The 23,461-nt window shown below is 38.5% G+C and overlaps 1 non-coding gene across 1 annotated transcript; it reads left to right on the top strand.

Annotated features, from left to right (window-relative positions):
• The first annotated feature begins 18,475 nt into the window (after positions 1-18,475).
• Positions 18,476-18,582, top strand: LOC138822646 (U6 spliceosomal RNA). The gene has a single exon (XR_011370587.1). It is a non-coding gene; the product is annotated as a U6 spliceosomal RNA (small nuclear RNA).
• The last annotated feature ends 4,879 nt before the right edge of the window (positions 18,583-23,461 follow it).

The following is a 23,461-nucleotide window of genomic DNA, read 5'->3' as shown; positions in this document are numbered from 1 at the left end:
AGCGCTCGCTTTGAGCTGAAGAGCTGAGGGACAGCGCCCAGGCCCAGAGTTCAAGCCCCACGACCCACACAAAAAAAAAGGCTCAGGGACAACACCCAGGTTCTGAGTTCAAGAGGAGGAGTGACACAAAGAAAGGAAAGAAAAAGAGAGGAGGGAAGGATGCAGGGAGAAAAGGAGGAAAGGAAGAAAGAAGGGAGCATGCAAGCCTTGGTTTGGAGTCCCTGGATAAAGGGAGCCAACCATTCACAATCTCCGTGGGGACAGTTTCAGAGCATAAAGCCAGTATGTGGAACCAAGCCACTGACTCCTTCATGACATCAGCAACTTCATGCCATCCATGATCTGTGTGGTGGCCAACTGCAGAGGGCAACAGCCTCAGGTAGACCCTAGGGCTCAGGGTGGGTCACTGAGTTTCAATCTCCCCTGGCATACCAAGTTTATTTTCTGGTCAGATAAGAAGAAAGTGTCCAAGGGCTAGGGAGGTATAGGATGAGGGAGTGTCAACAGAGGGGTGGCAAGGGATAAGCAGGAAGTTGAGAGGTAGGAAAATCCCAGATCAGGTGTGTCAGGCCATTGGAACCATGACCTAGAAAAGGAAAACCTAGACCATGAAAACCTAGACCATCAGTGATACAGACTTCGACCCAGCCACATGGCTATTAAAAGTCCTGGCACTCAGGGTTCACCATTGACAACCTGGCTGTTGTCCGCTGCAGGATGCCTGTGCAGTATATCCTTGGGGACTTGGACTTTTGCTGGCTCAATCTGAAGATGACACCCCCAGTGTTCATTCCTCGACCAGAGACAGAGGTAAACATGCCACTGGCACAGGACAGCCAGGGAATGAGGGCGGGAGTCAGACCCGTGTTGCCCAGAGACTTCCTCTAGGCGACTCTAGGGCCCCATGACTGCCATTCTCAGAGGTAGAGGTGGGTCTCTTTGCTGGCTCAGCCTTTAGTCTAGATGGAAGATGTGGGATTCAGAGAGGGCTGACTGAAGGTCGAGGCTGGTGGGAAAACCAGAGCCACCGGGCTCTGAGCAGGATTGTTTTTTTTTTTTGAGGATACTCACAACCCAGGAAAATTCCTGGGATGGATTGGCCTTTTTCTCCTTCCTGAAAGAGAGGGACCTAGAGCTCTCCAGTCTCTATCCCTTGGCTGAGAAATCCTTTCATTCCCATATCCTGTGGTTGGATAACTAGACCTCACCTGACTGCCCAGTGTCGAGGCAGGACAGTGAGAGATGTTGAGTCCTTGATGAGGTCACGGGATCCTCAGTATGAGATTGTACTTGAACGTGAAAAAGCATCTTTGGTCGGGTGCCAGTGGCTCATGGCTGTCATCCTAAGTACTCAGAAGCTGAGGTCTTAGTATCACGGTTCAAAGCCAGCTTGGGAAGGAGAGACCCTCAGACTCTTCTCTCCAATAAAGCACCAGAAAACCCGAAGTGGTGCTGTGGCTCAAGTAGTAGAGTGCTGGACTTGAGCTGAAGATCTCAGGGAAGCACCTAGGCCTAGAGTTCAATCTCCACAACCAACAAAAAGAAAGTAATGCATCTTTTCCTGCAAAGGACGGTGGAGGTATGTTTGTGTATGGGGGGAGGGATGGGAGACACCTAGTGTCTTCGTTTTAAATGGATTGTACCAAACTCTTAGTCCATGGCAGCCCATTCTTGACCACAGGTGAAGCTCTGTGTTGGATATCGACCATCGGACCTCAGCCTCCTCACGGGACAATTGTGAGGAAACAAGGGATTAATACAGAGGGATCTCTCGAGCAGGACCAGCACAGAGGGAGCATCTGTCAGATACGGTTCTCAACAATTCTGTGCACATATGACAGGAAGTTACCCAGAAAAGGCTCAGATTGGGTCTGTTATTAATCATGCAACAGGTGTTGGATTATGAAACGAAACATGGCTGTCTTTCATCATTACCCTATCTCCATGAGGAAGGGGATCCTTCACTGCATTCAGTTTTGCAGCTGGGGAAAATGAGGCATGCAATAGCCAGGTGACCTACTCATGACCCCCAGCTGACAGGAAGCTTGGCCTGACTTCTCTGCCATGCTTCCTAGGACAGTGGGTGTTCTTCAGTCCACTTCTTGTGGTGGGAAGTCCACTTCTTGTCACTCGTAGGGCTTGAATTCTGGGCCTGGATGCTGTCCCCGAGCTCCTTAGATCAAGGCTAGCAGTCTGCCACATGACACAGCATCACTTATGGTTTTCTGTTGGTTCTTTGAGGATAGGATTCTCACAGACATTCCTGCCAGGGCCCGCTATGAACCATGATCTTCACATCTCAGCTTCCTGTGTAGTTAGGATTATATGCCTGAGGCACCAGCACCTGGCTTAAGTGTAATTCTGTCCCTCTCTTCCTCTCTCTCTCTCTCTGTCTCTCTCTCTCTGTGTCTCTCTCTCCCTTTCACTCTCTCTCTCCCTTTTGCTCTCTCTCTCTCCCTCTCTCTTTCCCTCTCTCTCAGGAATTGGTTGAATGGGTGCTGGAGGTGGTGGTCCAGCATCCCCATGTGCCTGGAAACCAAGGTGGCCCTCTCATTCTGGAGGTGGGCTGTGGGTCAGGAGCTGTTTCACTCAGCCTGTTGAACCAGCTTTATGAGGTAAGCCCCTCTGTACCCCGGCTAGACCGTGATGGTTATTCATTGTCCATCCCATGAGTCCTTCCCCACATCCCTCTGCTACACCATTGAAGGAAAGTGGATGAGGAGGTGTCGCCTTGTCCCCCTGCCTAGCACAATCCCATGCCTCTGACCCATACCCCCACCTATCTGGCTAGAACCTGGCTATAAGACCATGAAAACACTCCATGTCTACTACCCTTTGCTGCGGAGTTTCATTTCGGTGAGGGGGGGGTGCAGAGGAAAGACCCCAGACCTGATAGCTCCCAGGGGACATTTGTTCTTGTGACAGCCAAGTCATTGCTGTGGATAAGGAGGAAGCCTCCATCAGACTGACCCAGAACAATGCTCAAAGATAGGTAGGCTGTTGAATTATCAAACCCACTCATGTCTGCTTCCTACTCCCAACAAGGAGGTGCAGTGTGGGTGGCCCGGCACTGGGCGTAAGGGATTATAAATGGATGGTGGCAGTCAGGAGCTCATGGCTCCCACCCATCATCCTGGCTGTTCAGGAGGCTGAGGTCTGATGGTCATGACTCAGAGCCAACCCAGGCAGGAAAGTCAGTGAGATTCTTATCTCCCATAAAATATCTCCCTCCCCAAACCCACACACAAGCCAGAGGTGGTGCTGTGTTCAAGTGGTAGAGCCTCAGCCTTGAACAAAAGAAGCTCAGAGATAACACCCAGGCCCTGAATTTTAGCCCTAGGACCAACACAATCATAAAATAAATTAACAGTATACACCTTTTATCTGACTACCAAGAAAGATGGATTCTGTATTCTTGCTGGTACTTGTAGCCAAAGGTAAGGGGCTCCCCTTGATGTTCCCCTAAACCTCTCCTTCTTTCCTTTATCTGTCCAGGCTTCGGTTGCAGGACAGAATTCGAATCATCCTCCTGGATGTGACCTTAGGTACCCTCTCCCACCCACCTTCCTTGGGGTCAGGATTCTGAATGCACTCCCTGCTGGAAGGATGAGACACCGCAGAGTTGAGGGTAGGTATTCCCAACACTCACACACACCCCCCCACACATACACAAACACCCTTAAGCCAATTCAGACTATCCTATTCCAAAGACACTTTATCTCCTTGGATTGACTGACTTAGGAGAGGATTTTGAACCCTGTAACTGATTATTTTAACTTGGGCTTGCTAGTTGACAGCTGAAAAATAGGAGCAAAAAAAAGCCTTTGGTGCCCATCACCTGGGGCTGAGGCTCATGCCTGTCATCCTGGCTACTCAGGAGGTTGAGATCTGAGGATCATAGTTTGAAGCCAGTCATAAGCTGGAAAGCCCATGAGACTCTACTCTCCATGGAACCACCAAATAGCAAGAAGTGGAGCTGTGGCTCAAGTGGTAGAGCACCAGCCTTGAACAATAAAACTCAGAGAGAAAGCTCCCAGATCCTCAGTTCAAGCTCACACAAAGAAATGGCCCCATCTTGTTGCCCACAGATTGCCCGGGCCTTGAGCTCCCTCTCATGGAGTGTGATACAATACTTGTCCCTGGGTGGTATATCAGGGCTGTCAGAAATCCGGTGCTGGAATCCAGGTCTTTCCTTTTGTGTGCTCTCAACCCACACTGAATGGAAGACAGAGTATGACAAGGCCAGCAACCTGCACAGTGGAGACTCTCCAGCTCTGCCTAAGTGACCGGAATGGGCTTCTTGGAGGCAGAACTTGAAAAGTGGTTTTTGCTTAACAAGGAGGATCTGACAGGAAGCACAGAGATCAAAGGTGCTGAATATGATGGACAACATGTCCAGCCAGGGATGCTGGTGAGAGACTCAGTATAGATGTGTGAGACTTGGTATAGATATGTGAGATTGTCCCGAGACAGGCCTGAGGGGTCACAAACAAAAAGCTATCCAAGGCTGGGATTGTGTGTTAGAGGTAGAGTGCTCATCTAGCCTGCAGGAAAGCATGGGTTCTATTCCTAGGTCCTGCATACACAGAAAAGGCTGGAAGTGGCACTGTGGCTCAGGTGAAAGAGCGCTCCCCTGGAGACAAAGAAAGTGGGTGACAGCGCCAGGGCCCGGAGGTCAGGCCAGGGCTGACACCATAAAACAGTTTTCCCAGGGACCTTGGTGACAGGTGGTTGACTATGCCCTAAAGCTCTTAGTAGATCAATCCATGTTTTCTGTCTCCATTGACAGAGGGGAGTTGGACACTCCTTCTCCCCTGGGCACCCCTGGATCCAGTTATCAGAAACCTTCCCAAAGTCTTCCACTGGGACATAGAGCAGCTGGCCCCAGAAATCCTCAGATACTGGTTGGATTGGGCAGGAGGATATAGGGCAGGCCCCAGAACTCCTAGTGGGTCTGATCTGCCCTGGATGACCAGGCAATCAAGAGGAAGCAGATGGGAGCTTAGAGACGGCTAGTGGTGTGGAGGGGGCCCTTTAATTCCCATGGCCCCACCCAGATTCTGAGCCTTCCTTTGCTCTCCCTGATGGAGGTGGAGGGGTGTCTAGGTGGTAGCATCTAGACAAAGACTAGGTGGAAATTCTGAAGGACTAGACACCTTATGCCATGAGCTGGTGTCTCATGCCTGTCATCCCACACCTGCCATCCTGGTCACTCAGGAGGCTGAGATCCAGAGGATCTGTTTTCGAAGCACAGGCAGGAAAGTGCCACAAGAGCTTCATCTCCAATCTCCAACCGGAAGTGGCACTGTGGCTCAAGTGGTAGAGCACTGATCTGGAGGAAAATTAGTCATCAGGGACAGTACACAAGCCCTGAGTTCAAGCCCCAAACCAAAAAAAAAAAAAAAAAAAACCAAGAAAGAAAGAAATACACCCCTTCCTTGCTTGAATTAGATGGTGAAGTAGTGGGGTTGCTGGGATTGGGAGACCAGATGCTGGCCTCACTGTACAGACATTTCTATGAATTCTCCAGGTTTGCCCCAGTGTGAAGCCATAGCAGGGTGGGCAGTGCCTTACCAAGAACTCCAGAGGTCATGGCCTGTGGCAGGCAGGGAGTGGGTGAATGGGAGCAGGGGTGGGATGGTAGTGTCAATTATATGCTGTCCATCCATGGAAGAATGGTTTTGGATGCTGGTGACAAAGTCTGAATTGAAGGATTGCCTGTGGTTTGTGGCCTGATGAGTTGGGTTTCCCCTGTGTTTAAGAAGGAGGCTGAAGCCGGTCCCTGCCGGTGGCTTATAACTGTCATCCTTGCTACTCAGGAGGCTGAGATCTGAGGATTGCGGTTCAAAGCCAGCTTGCACAAGAAAATCTGTGAGACTTTATCTCCAGTGAACCACCCGAAAGCCAGAAGTGGTGCTGTACCTCCAGTGGTAGAGCGCCCACCTTCAGCTGAAGAGCTGAGGGAATGCGTGCAGGCCTAGAGTTCAAACCCCATGACCTACAACCAATAATAAGGTAGCTGAGTTTTCTGCATAGTGGTTTGTACAGTTAGGAAATGCCAAGATGTGTTATGAGCCATTCCAGATGTGTGAGATGTCCTGAGATTTGTCTACACTTGGTCTCAGGATGGTAGTGACATCTTGGGGGTGGGATGTTCAGGGTGCTCAGAGACTGTTAAGACCTTGGGTTAACATTTTGCTATCGTGGTCTCAGCACTGATGAGGCTTATCTGCAAGAGTATAGTTGTACATAAATTCCTCAGCCTAAATTTAGCCACTGTTCAAAAATGTTTATATCTTTATCTGTCACCCATCAGAGCTTAAACATGAGTATAAAGTCTAAGGAAAATGATAAGGTAAGAATTTAGCTTTTTTGTATATAATGTAAATAAAAATACAGCATAGAGTAACTCATTGGTCTAAAGTCAACCTATTTCTGTAAAACATTTAATGCATTTCCTTACAATGTGTATTATTCTCAAGAAGGGAATGGGGAATGTGAGAAGAGGACTAAACAGGTATTGTCTTCAAATATACATACTTTGGATTTACCTCTTTATTTTGTTATAGGCATTTTTGATAAAAAACTGTTTGAATAATTGATTTCCTTGTCAGGTATTATATATCTTAGTTGCATAAACCAAACTACATTCAGAAAATGGTCTATACTAATTAAGTAAAGGAACCATATTCAATAAATAGCAAAAAGTATATACCTATAGGGTAATATTTTGAAGAGTACATTGGAAATATTCTAATATAATAATTAAGTTGAACAATTTCACATTGACAGTAGTTAACTGGAATAATTTAAATGAACAAAACCTATTTCTCCTTTTACTTTATCAGGGAAATATCTGGGCAAAAAATGGAAATTAACATATGAATCTATAAAAACTGGAATTAATTTTTGCCTTTTTATTAGCAAATATTAATTTCACAAGGTATTTTATTGTGTTATACACATATGTCCATATAATGTCGCTTGCTAAATTTTATTCCTTTTATTAATTTCATTAGCCTATTTTTATAGTTATGTTTTATTATGTCATCATACTAACTTATGAAATATTTGAACATATTTACTCCACAGCATTTCTCTTTATCTCCTCTCTTACTTTTTTCCAAATTTAATCAGTTCTATCTATTACACCTGGGTCATTCATTTTATTTTCTGGGTCTAGAGTCTGCATATGAGAAATCTAGTATTTGTTTTTCACAGTATGGCTTATTGCTTTAATATGAATGTTTCCAGTTCTATTTTCTTGAAGATAATATGATTTCATAATTATGTGTGGCTAAATAGTACATCATTGTGTGTATATACATATATATATATATATATATATATATATTACAATTTCTTTCTTCAATGAGTGATTAAGGAACATGTAGGTTAATTCTGTAGTTATTTATTTTTTATGTGGGAGGAGGAAGGATGTAAATAATGATGCTTGGAATGAGAAACATGCTCTTTAGGCAGGCACTCTAATATTTGAAACATTCTCTCAGCTGCTCTTTCATCAGTATTTCAATAGTGTATTAAATTTAAAAAATAAAATTTAATTACTTTTGCGAAGGTGTTTTTTCAGTATCATATTATTTTTTATTACTGTGTTATGTTTACTATGTCATGTGAGGATGAAAATTTAGGCATGTTTGTATATGTAGCTGACTCGAAGGAAACAATGTATACGAGATACAGGATTCAAATAAATGTTTGAGACCTGTAAGTTGGTAAATTGATGTAGATGTCCAGTTTGTGGTGTGTGATTTCAAGATCATATTTTGGTAGGTTTCATACCAAGTAAGTAGGTGTTTCTAATCCAAAATTGTAAGGAATAAAATAATCATTGTCTTGGTACGCCAGACATTGTAATAAGTGGAAAAAATGATTGAAAGTATGATGGATCAGTAATAAACCTTTAGACACACTACATTTTCCACAAAATCTTCAGATGTACTCTTTGGACATTAATTACAAATATATTTATAAACATATAGATATAATATGATATTATATATAAATATATGTATATATTATAAATATAACATATATATATTTTAAATGTATATCATAAATATTGATTTATATTTAAATGTAATTCATCTCATCATTTATACATATATATACATACATATATATATATATATATATATATATATATATATACATACTTTTTTTTTGGTCAGTCTTGGGACTTGAACTCTGGGCTTGGGTGCTGTCCCTGTGCTCTTCAGCTCAAGGCAAGAGCTCTACCACTTGAGACATAGCTCCACTTCCAGTTTTCTGGTGGTTTATTGGAGATGAGAATCTTATGGAATTTCCTGCCTGGGCTGGCATTGAACTGTGACCCTCAGATCTCAGCCTCCTGAGTAGCTAGGATTATAGGCATGAGCCACGGGCTACCGGCTATATTTACATCTGAGATTTGTTAGTGGGACAAAAGGTAAAGTAACTATTGTTCTTATTGTGAAATGACTTCACACTGACAGGTATAATTATAAGAAAAACGATAAATATTCACAGTGGCACTAAAATCCCTTAGCTGCCTAGCAAGATGGCATGTTTTTCCAGACACTGCATGTGGTGTGAGCGGTTTGCAGCCCAAGCGACTGTAGAAGATACTGGACTCTAAACAAAACTGACAATTGCATGAACCCAGTCCTCTATGACAGATTTAGCCAGGCCTATCTTTGAGATTCTTGTTAGGGACATGATGAAAAATTTATAGTTTAGTTGTAATTACAGAACTCTTTTACACATGTCACTCAGCCATTAACTATATTTAACATAGTTCCTTTTGCTCTAACTTATATTTTCATGGCTAAGGAAACTGCTTTTTGTTTGTGAAAACTTGGATGTTCACAACATAGACATGGGTTTTTAATCCTTTTGAAATTACTGTCTGCATAGTGTTCTATGAGATGAGCTTCTCTTTGCCATATCATCGGAATAAACTTACTCTGATTCAAACTTGGACCACAGCTACCTTGTTCTCTCTCCTAGAAAACCATCTGTATAGACTTCTTTATGTGTAAACAGACCCTCATTTACTTGCAAAAGTCTGTCAGTGAGTCAAACCTAACTCACACAAGTGAGGTGAATTCCTCTCTCATGCTTCCTTTACATTAAAAATGGTAAGAACTGTTCAGCAATGCACATACTTTTTAATGTGAAGTGTGACTCCTATTTTCCATAATGTGAATCAAGCAGAGGAATCAGTTTAAGATGTGAAAGAGACTTACAAAGAGTCTTGGACCTTGAACATTTCCCTGGGTATGAATTTTTGGAGAAATATCCCTTTTCAAAGACAAATGACTCAGTTTTTTTATATTGTGCTGGTACTGGGATTTGAACTCATCGCCTTGAGCTCTATCTGGGCTTTAATTCTCAATGTTTGCTCTATACCACCTGAGCCACACCTTCACTTCTTCCTTTTACCACAAGTGTAGAAAAGAATGTCTTAGGTTTATCTACTTAAAATAGCTTGGAATTGCAATTGTCAAATTTGAACCTACTGTGTATCTAGGTGTAAGCCACTGGTGCTGTGCTAGAACTCACTTCTTAAGAATAAATAATCACAAAAAGAGGAGAAATAAATATTTGTTCAATTATTTATGTGTTGTCTGATAAACCAAATCACTTGCTACTGGAAAAGAAAAAGAGAGAAGATAGAGATTAATATGGAGGAAAGAGAGACAAAGAAAGAAGGGATGGAAGGGTAAATGAGTGGAGGGGAATTAAGAGGAGGATATGAGAGAAGAGGGCAGCTGAGTAGAATTGTCTACTGCTCACTAAGGTATTGTTGGACAATCAGTACCTTTGCATTTATGTAGCCAAAGCTTTATATTTTTGGTCGTAAGCTGAGATATAAGATACCAATTTACAGGTAGTAACCTGTTAGTGTGCTTCCTCCTGCACCAAGGAAGCCACAGTTCGGTTACTGTTACAGAGAAGGCAAGAGTAAGCAGTTTAAGTTATACTGAGAAACAATAATTGACATGCCAGGAATGCTCCCTTGTACGGTGAAGTCAAGCATCACTCTTGTTCCCTGCTCCAGTCTTCCTCTCAACAAGAATAGCAGAAACAGAAGAGGAAGGAGATATCTGAATAATGATCATCTCTCTGTTTACCCTCATCCCTTGGCCTCTCAAACAATAAAGCCAAAGGAGACTTAACCTGAACTAGTGGGGAAAATGGGGGGGAAAGTTCAGTCTAACATATTGTGAAACTTTTAAAATAATTGGGGCAGCATTTCAAATACTGAAATAAAACTTTTTAAATTATTAATAAAAAGTTACTCGAAATTTATTGAAAATTTAGGGCTCACTACATAGTGGAATCTGCATAATTAAAACTGACTCATGCTCCTATCATCAGAAATTGAAGATCTTCCTTAAACATAGACTGCTGAAGTGATAAGCATGGAAATTCATGATTGATAGCATAATGCTAAGAGCATGGAAATTATTTCCTTTCCATCTTCAGTGTGTAGAGAAGAAAAAACTCTATAGGATGGCTCTGAAGGTGCAATTCTAAATTTAGGACAGAAGGTGAATAGTAAAAGAGACCTATCTCAGCCATTCAGAGATTAGAAATGTGGAGAAATATACTCATTTATGTGGTCAAACATGGAAGAGAGGATGTGGCAAGCCCATAGCCAAATGCCAAAGGTAGAGATATTTAACAAAATACCATGAAGTTGAAACAAGTCTTAAAAGGGGATCTTGGCTTAAAGGGAGTAGAGAAGAAGGCTGGAGAATGAAATGGTGGACTAATACAGTCATAACACTCAATGTACATATGTGAGACTATAAGTAGGAAATTTGAAGGGATAGGTGGGTTTGGGGTAAGGGAAGGAAGAAAAATGGAAAATTTGACAATGATCCAGATGCACTGAACATTGAAATGCACATACACTCTATTCAACACTGACATGAGGAAGTGAAACCCCTTTGCACAACTTGCTACAGATAAAATTTTTTGAAGTTTTAATATTAAGAGACCAGAAGCATAAACCTTTAGAGATAAATAAGAGGATAGTATTGACATATTGTTGAGGCTTGTATTCCTTTCAATATACAAAATTTAATAAGTATCAAGTCTGCTGCAAATTGCTTAAACCGTAGAGAATCAAATTCCTTCACTTCCAATAAAAATAAATCTTATAGACCTTTAGGTTTCTCAGTTGTTTCTAAATATCTTAATGTTATGCATTTGAACTAATTTCATTCTATATTTAAGTTTAAATTTTAAATACTAAACGCTTTTAAAATCTTCTTACTTGTGCACAGGTATGGATAGATAACTGATGTGGGCAGAATCAGAATTATTCAGAAGGTTGCAAATGGATGCTTACCTAGTTTTCTCTCTGCTGGGTCATAGAATACAGACTGTCCTAATTGGAAAAAGTTAGCCTTCCCAGATTTTCTACATATAAACACTCCATCAACATTTTGTTATTAGAGGATTATTCAAGATTAGCTATATGTTGATTGATAATGACAGAGCATGACAGAAAGGAGAGGGAAAACCATCTACACTTCAGTGAGGTTCTGACTTGTGCTTCACAAAGTGTTATGAAAGCTCTCCATGAGAAATCTAGCAGCTGAATTTCTAAAAAGTCCTTGGGTTGTTACACTTTCTGATAATGTCTCAAGTACTTCTCCTTGGAGTTCCATACTATTCAATGATGCTGTATTAGCTCCTTGTTACAATTTGCAGACCGGTCTTGGTGAAGAAATTTGTGCTTTTCAAAATTGCTGTCCCAATTCCATCCACAAACTGCAGACAAAATTTATCTGAAAAAAATTGTATCTGTTCATAGTGAATATAATTTTATGTTTCATTACAAACAGAGAATGTAGTAAAAATTTTCATAGCAATTACTCTGCACTAGCTTGTGGGCAGATTCTAAAGTAAATAATATACTGTGTTCATGTAGAGAATTTGAGTATCCAAAGTGTTCATAGCCTCTGGTCCTAAAACCAATACCTTAGTGATATTGAGTGACAAATACAAATTCCTATAAGTACAGAAGTTTTCCTTGTATCTTTTTAATATATATTTTTATTGTAAATATACTGTACATAGGGGTTACAATTACCTAAGTAAGGTAATGAGTACATTTCTTCTTGAGCATTGTTACCCCATCATTTGTTTTTCCTCTACCATAGTTTTCCTTCACACATCCCCAACTTCCCCATTCACCCCCACTCTGATAGACTGTCTTGTACATCTCATTGTTAAAATGGGTCAACCTGTATCTTTTCCTTGTATCTTAAATGAAGAAGTGCTGTCTTGATTTTTGCTGATTCTACTTGTGTTGACACACCTAAAATTACTTGCCAAGGCCAAGAGCACATAAATGAAACGCCAGCATTTTTTTCACTTGGTATAATTGTGTTCTACACATTTGTTGACAGGTTACAAATTATTCTCAAACTTTAAAACATTAAAAATATTTTCTTTTTTTCTTATTTTCTTGGCCAGGAAATCATCAAGACCTCAGTCAGCATTTCTCACATAGGACTTTTCACATGGGTTGGTTAAATGTATATGTAGAATCCAGTGTTCTGAGGATTCACTCATCTGCTTAGGAATTGATGCTGTTGAAAAGGAGTTCAAGTAAGGATGCCATTTAAAGCTTTATAACTTTATTCTTGACCAGGGTATTCTCCTCATGCTTTGATTGTTGAGAGTGTCTACAAGAGCAAGCATTCTGTAGGGAACAAGGAAACACCATATGACCTTTACTTACTGAGATTTCTGAGTGATTTGCTATCACTTGTACCGCATTTTGCAAATCGAATCTGTCAAAAACTACCAATTTTAAGAGATAAGAGGAGTGGTAAAAGAATTCTTAGAGACAAATACATCTTCAACATATTTGGTTCCAAGCATTCCATCCAAGGCATATTCAACAACTAGTGAAACTTGTGTTGTCTGTAACTATGTGTCTTTCTCCATGTGTGCATGTATACATGTGTATATGTATGCTTGTACTTGTGTGTATAGTAACATACATTTGTACATATATAAGGGTATAAAAACATATATATGAAAAAAAAAACATATATATGCAAATATAAATGAATATACAGATATAAATATGTATATATATATATATATATATATATATCAGTTGTTCAGTGACGTAACCTATACTTCCAGCACATTGTCATTCTCACAAAGTGTACATGATAAATTGCTCCTAGGATCTGTGCTCTATGATGGGCATCCTTTATACTCACTTCTCACATTCCTTTGTTTTTCATCCCTGTGAGCAACTTCGGTCTACTTTCTATAGGATAGCTTTGTTTTCATTATATGTAGTAACTAACTGATAATAAAAGAAAAAGGTTGTTTGTAAAAGAAAAAGAACTTTTTGGGGTCCAGTTGTGGGGCCTGAACTCTGGGCCTGGGCGCTGTCCCTCAGCTCTTCAGCTCAAGGCTAGCACTCTACCAATTGAGCCCCAGTGCCACTTCCGGCTTTTTTTCTTTTTGCTTATGTGGTGCTGAGGAAACGAACCCAGGGCCTCAGACATGCAAGGCAAGCGCTCTACCACTGAGCCACCATCCCAGCCCCAAGAAAAAGAACTTTTAGGTCACAGGTCAGAGTATCTTATCCATCCCAACAATTTTTATGAGATAAAATTTATAATAGTAATAAAATGAAAAGGAATTCCTAGATTTGCTGTTTTGCCATTTTGAATGGCAAAGAATAATATCATGTAACTGTTATAACTCTTAAAGAATGCAAGGGTAACTGATGGTCGCTATCATGTTCCCACAAAACCAGTGGATCCTGAAGGAATAGTAAGTAGATCAGCAGAAATTCTAAGTAGCAGACATGGACCATGAAAGGGAAAGAGAGGAAATGGGAGAGATTGAAAGAGAGAGAAATATCATAATACTGGAAGTGCATAACAGATAAACAAGAGCTGTATGAGAATATTCATACTGCTATCTTTAGACTCTACATGTACATTTGAAGGCATTTGATGTATGATAACCCATCAACATGAAATATAAAGTTATTTTGATAAAAATAAAAATAACTCAGGAGAAATTATAAATGCAAAAACAATTTTCACAGAAGCAAACTCTCAGAGATATTTCATGACTTTGAAAAGGATAAAGTGGCTGAAGTTAGTATAAATTTAGAAGTACAATTCACAAAAATATAAAAATATATTTATATCTTTCATTATATAACCCAAAGCAGAAAGCAAATGTTGTTTAGATGGTTTTTTTAAAACACAGTCTCTCAGGTGCTGGGAAGGTGGCTCAGTGGTAGAGTGCTTGCCTTGCATGCATGAGGCCCAGGGTTTGATTCCTCAGCACCCATAAGCAAAAAAGATGGAAGTGGTGCAATGGTTCAAGTGGAAGCGCTAGCCTTGAGCTGAGTGACAGCACCCAGGCCCCAGAGTTCATGCCCCATCACCAACAAAATCAAAATACAAAACAAAACAAAACACAGTCTGTCACGTTTTGTTGCCTCAACTCTGTAATACCACTGCTTCAGCCTAGGGCTAAGATATTAGGTGTGGACATTTATCAACACTCCTGATTCAGACTCTATTTGATAATTTTTTTAGGTACTTTCTCAACCTTCTTTTTTTTAATTAAATTTTATTTTATTTTGTTTGTGAACATACTGTACAGAGGAGTTACAATTACGTGGGCAGGATAATGTGTATCATTTCTTACCAAGCATTGCAGCCTCCTCCTTTGTTTACCCTTCACATCCCTTCCCAGTCTCCCCCCTCCCCCCAATCCCAATCCTTCTCCTCCCCCGCCCCCCCCCGCACCGACGTTGTAAAGCTAGTTTTGGACATGACAACTTGTACTTCTCATTGTTGCAACAGGTCCACCTGTATCCTTAAACAACTGGTTTTTCCCCATCTCCTCCACAAGTTATACTGACATCAAATATAGTGAAAGCAGGGGTTATACTGTGGGGGAGGGATATACAAAGCAACAAAGAGATAATCTTATAAATGCATTAGAAACACATGCATGAAAGAAAAAAACATTAAAATACACATCTAAGGGTTCATTTTCCTGACATGACATTATCTGACCGTTTCCGCTTGACTCATACATATACTAGATATTACAAATAAGGGAAACCATGGGACCTATGTTTCTTTGGGCCTGGCTTACTTCACTTAATATAACTTTGTCCAAGCCTTTCCATTTCCTAACAAATTAGGCAAACTCACCCTTTCTGATGGAGGCATAGAATTCCATTGTGTATATATACCACATTTTCTTGATCCATTCATCTACTGAGGGACATCTGGGTTGGTTCCATATCTTAGCTATGGTAAATAATGCTCCAATAAACATTGTTGTGCTGGTAGCTTTAGTGTGTTCTTGTTTGTAAGCATTTGGGTAAATGCCCAAAAGTGGGATTGCTGGATCATAGGGGAGATCTATGTGAAGTCTTTTGAGGAACCTCCATACTGCTTTCCAAAGTGGTTGAACAAGTTTACATTCCCACCAACAATGAAATAAGGTTCCTTTCTGTCCACATCCCCTCCAGCATCTGTTGTTGTTAGAGTTCTTGATTTTTGCCGTTCTAACTGGAGTGAGGTGATATCTCAATGTTGTTTTGATTTGCATTTCTTTTATGGCTAGGGATGTTGAACATTTCTTCATGTGTCTATTGGCCATCCTTCTTTCTTCTTCAGAGAAGTTTCTCTTTAAGACTTTCGCCCACTTATTTATTGGGCAGTAGTTTCTTTGAGGATTTGTTGTTGGGTGGTTTAATTTTTTGAGTTCCAAGTATATTTTAGATATAATACATATTTTGTTCTTAATTTTCCTCTTTGTAAATTAACATGCACCTATAAAAATTGGTTTGGCCATCCAAGTAACCTTCTCAAAGTACCTCCTAATGATGACTTACAAAAGGTTGTACAAGGGCTGGGAAGGTGGCTCAGTGGTAGAACGTTTGCCTTGCATGCCTGAGGCCCTGGGTTCGATTCCTCAGCACCACATAAGCAAAAAGAAAAATGCCAGAAGTGGCGCTGGGGCTCAAGTGGCAGAGCACTAGCCTTGAGCTGAAAAGTTGAGGGACAGGGTCCAGGCCCAGAGTTCAGGCCCCATGACTGGATACCCCCCCAAAAAAAAGTTGTACTATATGTCAACAAGTAAAACAATGTTACAAATAAAGAAAACCAATAATTAAATATTAATTAATAAAATTAAAAACATGTGTTTTAACTATTTGAAATATGCTACATATTCGGTTTTACTATTTTCTCATAATCATGTACATTTAACACTGACTAAGGTTGTGAAGTTCAACAAGAGTTTTATAGAATATGAGCAGTCTTTAAAGTTACCCACTAAGATTACTATTTATGGCATATCTCATTATTTGTTTATGGCTTATATCATCATTTTTCCTCATTAACATATAAACTAAGGAAGCCCTAAAGTTTTAACAGAAACTGTGTAGTAAACAAAGTGTGAACTCTTTATTCTGCTTCTTTACACAAAAACTTTGTGACTTCTCATTAATAAAATTTCCCTAAACTCTGAAATGCACATACTTAGTAGTATATGTCTGTTACTATAAATCTTAAATACTTTATAGAAAAGTTTTATACCTGCCAAACAGTCCTAATTTTGGCATTTATAAACAAATTCCCAAAATTAAATATATTTAAAACATTAAAACTTTTAACAAACCTTAACACTTGCTGCAGTGTTCATTATGACAGGTGCCTTGTACAGAATAGTTGAATTCCTCCTCCTATACATTTCTTGAATAACAAACATCTGGAATTATTTTGTTTTTGACATGTCATTTTGACTTTATTCTTAAATGTGTGCTTATGTAAGAAATGTATGGTTCTACAACTGCCCAAGAAATAAGTTGGCTAAAGACTTAAAGAGAAACTTCTCTGAAGAAGAAAGAATCCTTCTTTCCAATAGACACATGAAGAAATGCTCAACCTCCCTAGTCATAAAAGAAATGCAAATCAAAACAACATTAAGGTACCACCTCACCCCAGTTAGAATGGCAAAAATCAAGAACTCTAATATCTAATAACAACAGATGCTGGAGGGGATGTGGACAGACGGGAACCTTACTTCATTGTTGCTGGGAGTGTAAACTTGGTCAATCACTTTGGAAAGCAGTATGGAGGTTCCTCAAAATACTTCACATAGAGCTCCCCTATGATCCAGCAATCCCACTTTTGGTCATTTACCCAAATGCTTACAAACAAGACCACACTAAAGCTACCAGCACAACTATGTTTATTGCAGCATTATTTACCATAGCCAAGATATGGAACCAGTGCCCCTCAGTAGATGAATGGATCAAGAAAATGTGGTATATATACACAATGGAATTTTGTGCCTCCATCAGAAAGAATGACATTGCCCCATTTGTTAGGAAATGGAAAAACTTGGAAAAAATTATATTAAGTGAAGTAAGCCAGGCCCAAAGAAACATAGGTCCCATGGTTTCCCTTATTTGCAATATATAGTATATGTATAAGTCAAGCAAAAAAGATTCAGATAATGTGATGTTAAGAAAATTAACCCTTAGATATGCATTTAAATGTTTTTTTTCTTTCATGCATTTGTTTCTAACGCATTTATAAGATTATTTCTTTGTTGCTTTGTATGTCCCTCCCTCACAGTATAACCCCTGCTTTCACTATATTTGATGTCGGTATAATCTGTGGAGGAGATGGGGAAAAAGAAGTCGTTTAAGGATACAGGTGGACCCGTTGCAACAATGAGAAGTACAAGTTGTCATGTCGAAAACGAACTTTACAACTTTGGTGGGGGGGGGGGGGAGGAGCCGGGGGAGGAGGCTGGGAAGAGATGTGAAGAGTCAACAAAGGAAGAGGCTGCAATGCTTGATAAGAAATGTACTCATTATCTTGCCCATGTAATTGTAACCCCTCTGTACAGTATGTTCACAGAAAATAAAAATAAAAATAAAAAAAGAAAAAAAGAAAAATATGGTTGTAAAATTTCACGACAATTCTTTTGAACTTCCTTTTTTTTCAATTGTGCAGTTTAAAAAAATCAATTGCACTTTAGATATAAAAAATATTCTGTGCAAGTGAAGGGTAAACAAAGGAGGAGGCTGCAATGCTTGGTAAGAAATGTATGCATTATCCTGCCCATGTAATTGTAGCCCCCCTATACAGTATGTTCTCAAATAAAATAAAATACAATTAAAAAAAAAAGAAAATATTCACCACCTATTCCTGGCAACATAGGAAAAGATAATTATTAATCCCAATCCTTTATAAGTTCAGATTTAATTTCTAGAGTGGTGGGTAGATATTTTTATACAATTGTGATAACTTCTATTCCTAAATAATTACTTCAGGAGCTATTTGGCATGGAGGTGGTTTGGTTTTACCATGGCTGGAGAGATGAATGAAATATTTGTAATACAAATACATTTTATTTAACAAAAAAAAAATATTCTGTGCTCAATTCAGCATCACATACACTAACATTGGAACGATACAGAGAAGATTAGCATGGCACCTGCACAAGGATGACATGCAAATTCGTGGAGTGTTCCATATTTTTACAACAGAAGCTGGAGGGGATGTGGCCACAAGGGAACCATACAGCATTGTTGGTGGGAATGTAAACGTGTTCAACCACTTTGGAAAGCATTATGGAGGTTCCTCAAAAGATTCCCCATAAAGCTCCCCTTTGACCCAGCAATCCCACTTTTGGGAATTTACCTAAATGACCACAAACAAGACCATACTAAAACTACTATCACAACTATGTTTATTGCAGCATTATTTATGATAGCTAAGATATGGAACCAACTTAGATGTCCCTTCTAGATGAATGGATCAAGAATATGTGGTATATATACACAATGGAATTCTATGCCTCCATCAGAAAGAATGACATTGCCCCATTTGTTAGGAAATGGAAAGACTTGTAAAAAATTATATTAAGTGAAGTCAGCCAGGCCCAAAGAAAATTGCCAGTGGGTTTACAAAGTTGTGTTTAATACCACTTCTATGATGGCTTAATGCTTTGTAAACAGAAGTCATTAGAGAAATGCAATTCAAAATTACTATGATACTACTTCATAACTATTATAAACCTCATCAAAAAAAATCAAAAGAACCAGGTGTGGTGGTAAAGGCTTGTAATTCGAAGCGTTTAGGAGGTAGGAGTAAAAGGATTTGGGTCTGAGGTCATCTTGGGTCCTGCACACAGTAAAAACCTGCCCTTTTAAAAAACTCAAAAGGTAATAATGTTGGCTGATGAGAGTGTGGAGAAAGGGAAACTTTCTACACTCTTGGTCAAAATACAGGTTAGTATTCTCCTTGTAGAAAGTAGTATGCAGTTTTCTAAAGAAATCCAAAGTTGAAATATCATCTGATCCACCAATCATGTGATTATTTCTCTCTGAGTAACTTGTATATATATATCTGTATTTCATTGTTATTCACATTATTCACAAAAGCCAAGATATAAATTGAAGTTAAGTGTTCAACTACAGACTAATAAACTGTGGTGCATGCACAAATATATTTTTATGTTTCATCCTTAAAACGAGACTTCTCCCATTATCCACAACCTATAATGACTTGAATGATGTATTCTAAATGAGGTAAAATGTTGTCTTCTGATTTTTGTAACACACACACACACACACACACACACACACACACACACACATACACACACACACACACACACACACACACCTCAAACATTAAGAGAGAATTTTTTAAAGTAGAATTGCTGGGGCATTTAGGTCATAATGTAGAAAATAGTAGAGATACAGGATGAACCGCTATAGATTTGTAATTTACAACATGAGGATACAGGGGACAACACTGGCCTTACATAGGAATGAAGCTAAATAAGTAGGAGTTGTTATTCCTTATAGGGGTTGCTCTTTTGGGTGTTCTTCCTCCAGTAATGGATAAGAGAAACATAATTCTTTAAATATACCTCCCTGTTTGCAGAAATAATAACAAACAATACAGCAATAATTTTGTATGCTCAACATAGGACAAAATGTCAAATTAAAATACATGAGATTATCCTTGGTGTAAACTAATTATTACAAATAAGGGAAACTCTGGGACCTATATTTTTTTAAGTCTGGCTTACTTAATATAATTTTTTTTCAAGAACTTCCATTTCCTTACAAATGAGGTGGTATCATTCTTTCTGATGAAAGCATAGTATTCCGTGAGTGAGTGTGTGTGTGTGTGTGTGTGTGTGTGTGTGTGAGAGAGAGAGAGAGAGATTTTCTTGATCCATTCATCTACTGAGGGGCCTCTAGATTGATTCCATATCTTATCTATGGTAAATAATACTGTGATAAACATAATTGTGCTGGTAGCTTTACTGTGGCATTGCTTGTGGCCACATGGTTAAATGCCCAGAAGTGAGATTACTGGGTAATAGAGGAGCATGATTGTGTACATCAAGGATAATCTTAGTAGATGAGCAGAATAGCCCTCTAGCTATGTACATATGACCGTATAAGATGATTCCAAGTGAAATGAACTCCAAGACATGTTTTTTGTTGTTGTTGTTCTTAATGTACTGCATGATTTCTTTTTATCCTTTTGTGTTTTCCCCACCTATAGTTTATCCTCTGTAGTCGCTGTATTTGGTTTTGATTAACATTTGATTAATATTTAATATTTAGTCACTGTATTTGATTTTGAATAACCCTGGTTATTGTAAATATGTTGATATGAACTAGGTTAGGGAAAGGGAAAAATGGTGAGACAAAGGACAAGGGAGAGAAGACAATATGTTGGAAATAATCTTGGAGGGGCTGTTGGGAGGGAAGAAGGAGAAAAATGGGGGAAGGGATAACAAATTAGAAAAGAAATAAATTCATTACCTTATTTAGGTAACTATAATCCCTCTGTACATTACCTTGACAGTAAAATTTAAATAAAAAAAATAAAATAAAGAATGGATGAGAAGGGGAAACAAAGGAGGAGGCAACAATGCTTGATAAGAAATTTATTCATTATCTTGCCCATGTAATTGTAATCCCTCTGTACGATATTTTCACAATAAAAATAAACTAAAATAAAATACATGAGAGCAGCAATACAGGATATGGGACTGGGGAAAATACTATACTAAGAGTAGAACAGATGTGGAGAGCAGAAATTTTACTTTAACATAGGAAGTAATTAACTAGCATACAGATTTTCAGCCTCATATCAGTAACTAATCAGCAAACCAATAGAGATAAAATAGAAAACTAAACAATAAAGATGAAGACACAACTTGGACCAAAAATAACAAATGACACAATTAGGAAACAAATAACAAGCTGGTAAGTTTAAAAATATTAACTATAATTCTATTAACAGTTGTTTACATCACAATTTGTTAGAACTGTAATTTAAATCACAGTTTAGTACTATATCATTTTAATAATTTACTTATTATTGATTTCTTAATGTTGAATCCTTAATATATAATTTTACTTTTAGCAGCTATAGAAAAGAAGAAAGTGAATCTAATTTTAATAATATAGTTCATGAATTGTAAAATTGAGAAGCATTGGAATTTAAACAAATAATATATCATTACTTTTCTATTCTGTGAATTAATGTAATAATTCTAAGTGTATTCTACAATTAGCACTCATCTTAACATCAAATAATAAATTATTGCAAATGACTTTTGGTATTAAGTGGAAGGGTTCAGCACTGTGGTAAAATTCACACCACACAGTACAAGAGAGTATGACTCCTCTCATCTAGCATAAAATGTGGAAATTTGATTTCTACATGCACGTTAAATTCCTGTCTAGGAATTTATAAAATTATATATAAAATTGTATATAAAATTATATACAATTATATACACGAGGAGTATTTCAGATGATACATAAAAGTCATATACATTAATTATTTTTCTGCACCAAATAAATATCTATAGAGAGACTGCATTTCTGAGTAGATGATGGTTTATGTGTGCCAGATTATTCATATTAAGGCTTATTTTATATTTTTGACATTGTTTCTACAGTTGGATTTAATTTTTCATAAGGGGTTAAGTGTATTATATTGGATATATGAAAGTAAATGGAATCTTTATTCTATTAATCCTTTGCCACTTGTCTAATCCCAATATAAATTATCTATGTGTTTGAAGTAATGAAAATAACAATAGATTTTTTGTTAAAATAACAATAGATATAAGCACAATAAATCATTCTGTAGTAGACAAGTATTTTCACCTTTATTTTGATAGTTGGTCCTCTTTTACACTACAGAATATTCTTGGGAAAAAGTGCTCCAGGCTGACCACAAATGCAGAATATTATGGTTTGATCTATAATAAGATAAGGAAGGAAGGGGAACCTTTCTTCCAAAAGTCTGTTCCCAGGAATGTGATCAGTTGTATGGTGGTGACTTGGAGATGAACATTTCCAATGAACAGTCATCTTAACAAGCCATCTTGATATAACATTTCTGTAATTGGTTATAGAGGATTTTTTATGGCTTTGCAAGGATGCCAGATTGCCTCATTTTAAGACAATTTAAACAGAAATTTAGTCACCTGTTCTTTTTATCTTTAGTAGAAAAACCCATTGACTCTAAGCCAGGGGATCACAAAGGCTCAGAAAAGCTACTACCTTCAATAGTGATCCTAGACTTCTAAAAACAAAACAAAACAAAACAAAACAAACAAAAAACACTCCAGTAAGCACAGCCAGTCAGGGCTGCTATCACAGACTACATGCAGTCAGGCCAGAAACAGAAGTTGAGAGTCATTTAGTTGATAATATATTTTTTATGAGACAGACTCAAATGAGACTCCAGAGAGAGGGTCAGAAAGACTGATGAGAGGGACTAAAATTGATCACACAAAGATTGGAAAGTAGAATTGCTTGTAGAACAAATAAATCATAGAAAGCCTGTGCATGTAAGGACAAGACAGCAGACCAAATTCCAGAAATGCACATTATCTTAGAGGTCAACTTAATGAATTATCAATGGAAATCTTTGAAATCTTAAATATTTGACCACATGTGGGAGAAGGACAATTGCTGAAGAGAAAGAAAATATCATCAGTCTGTTAGGAGGTCCAGTATCACATTAGGAATTAATAAAGCACAGATTTGTAATAAAAAGAGAAAACAATTATTCCAAATGAGGGGTTCATTTGTTTTGATGTAACAGTTCTTGATTTAGGTGCTAGCAATTAACATACAATTGATCCAGTCCCACAGCTGAGTTGATATTGACTGCAGTATTCCTACATAAAGGGAAAGAGAAACTTTACAAATATCTGATGAAATGAGTTGAGGATGAAGTGTTCTAATAGTGATATCTGAGGTTTAGACACAGGTGAAGAGGTGGATTTTCTTTTCTAAAATTCCCTCATTTTTATCCTGGTGCCAGTGGCTCACAACTGTAATCCTAGCTACTCAGGAAGCTGAGGACTG

This window comes from Dipodomys merriami, unplaced genomic scaffold (genome assembly GCF_024711535.1).
Source record: "Dipodomys merriami isolate MVZ:Mamm:240054 unplaced genomic scaffold, mDipMer1.0.p SCAF_1133, whole genome shotgun sequence".
Taxonomy (NCBI): domain Eukaryota; kingdom Metazoa; phylum Chordata; class Mammalia; order Rodentia; family Heteromyidae; genus Dipodomys; species Dipodomys merriami.
Note: the sequence above shows the minus strand (reverse complement) of the source record. Positions and strands in the feature narration are given on the sequence as shown.